Below are 2,304 nucleotides of genomic sequence, written 5' to 3' on the forward strand. Positions count from 1 at the left end.
TTTACAAGCACAGTAGTTGCAAGATAAAAGGTAAAGATACCGGAAATTTGAAATGGGATAACGTAATGGTATAGTTTTGATTTGAAGCCACTCCCGTGATTATTAGCTGAGATAGGACCTCGGCCACATCCTTCACTACACACACACTGATACAGCCTGCCCCATGGCCCTCAAGATGACAGAACCACAGGCAATAAACGACATACAACTAATGAAACAAAAGATACCCGGAGCCTCTCTCTCTCTCTCCCTCTCTCTGTGTCTCTTCTCTCTCTTCACAGCCCATTGGCTCTTTCCCAACCACTTGTCACAAGTAAGTTCCCCCTTTTCATCTATGTCTATCTCCTTGTTAATAACAATTTATCTCATTCTCAGTCCAGACCGCCTCATAACATTGGCATTGATTTCTCTTTCGTGTTAATGCAGAGCTAGTGTGTGACATGCACGGCACACAGGACGAGGAGAAAGCTGTGAGCGGTTATTGAGGCTTTCGTTAATATAGCTGTTATCTGTTCCAGCCATTCATTGTTGTCTTTGTTTATCTGTTTGTTTCTTTGTTTTATTTTAGCGTCCGCACCTTCAAATATCAACCCTGGATATACCCGAAAGAAGAAGAAAAAGAAGAAGAAGAAGAAGAAGAAGAAGAAGAAGAAGAAGAAGAAGGAGGAGGAGGAGGAGGAGGAGGAGAAAAGAAGAAGGAGAAGAAGTAGAAAAAGAAGAAGAAGAAGAAGAAGAAGAAGAAGGAGGAGGAGAAGAAGAAAAAGTAGACTATCGTCACTTTGGTTTTCAGCCTTTGAGATCCCGGTATTTGGAGGCGAAGCCTGTGAAGAGTGTCACAAACCCAAAGTGGATAAGGAGGAGTGGTGGCCAAGCACCACCATGGGATTCACACAAGATAAACACTTTGAGGCGTAAATAACAAAAGAAATGAACCTTTGAAACTTACTTAATGATACAGTAAAAAAAACAACCCCCCCAAAAAAAACAACAACAACAACAAACAAAACAAACAAAAAAACAACCAATAAAAAAAAAAACAACAACCAAAAACAAACAAACAAACAAACAAAAAAAAAACCGAGACAATAACAAAACTTAGACAACGAACTTAAAAGAGAGAAAATATGATAGAAAGAGGATATAACAAACAAAATATTAGGAATGTAAAAGAAAAAACAACAACAAAAAACAAAACAAAACAAAAAAAAAAAAACCCAAAAAAACGAAGAAGAGAAAAGAACTCAGAAAACATCTTGTCGCCACCAGAACACGGCCTGTATTACCGAAAAACGTTCATATAATTATATACATTCTCACCTCCTTAATCACCAACTACACGTTTATCACAAACGCCACACCTAACAGAAGAATCACACACAACACGCGCAAGGCAAACATATATCCAGCCACTCTTGTGGCAAAGAGACATGGGCAACGGTAGATATACTAGTAGGTTAAAGTATAGACTGACTGTTTTCAAGCAAACTTTCCAAACCTGCCACAAAAGGACCAATGCAAAGTGATCACACTCCACCTCTGTCTCTTCAGGTATATATATATATATATATATATATATATATATATATATATACTCAGGTAAATCTCTTTCTCTCTCTCTCTCTCTCTCTCTCTCTCTCTGCTTCCCCCTCTCTCACTCCACGATCTCAAAACAGATTGTTCTGTAACTGCCACTTAATGTGCTCTTTATTTATTTATTTTTTATGTTCAACACACACACACACACACACACACACACACACACACACACACACACACACACACACACACACACATATATATATATATATATATATATATATATATATACAGAGAGAGAGAGAGAGAGAGAGAGAGAGAGAGACGGAGACGGAGACAGAGACAGACAGAGACAGAGAGACAGAGAGGACAGAGGGAGATTGTTCGAGGCAATGTGCTTCAATAAATAAATCATGCGAATCATATTATTTCTGGTCTTTGTGCGCTGGCATGCGAAAGTAAAAATGTCAGTTTCTTGTCGATGTTAAACTGATTTCACCCCCATCTCTTGCCTCAACCCTTTTCCCTTTCTCCCGAATAAGACCATCAAGCTACTTTGGAGATAGGGCTTGCCACAATCATCATCATCATCATCTTCATCATAATTAGAATGATGATATTACTGCTACTACTGCTACTATTGCTATTGCTGATGATGATGATGATGATCATATGATAATAACAATGATGGAGATGATGATAATGATGTTGATGGCGAGGAGGTGGAAGAGGAGGATCATGATGGTGGTGGTGGTGATGATGATGGTG

Source organism: Babylonia areolata, chromosome 23 (genome assembly GCF_041734735.1).
Source record: "Babylonia areolata isolate BAREFJ2019XMU chromosome 23, ASM4173473v1, whole genome shotgun sequence".
Taxonomy (NCBI): domain Eukaryota; kingdom Metazoa; phylum Mollusca; class Gastropoda; order Neogastropoda; family Buccinidae; genus Babylonia; species Babylonia areolata.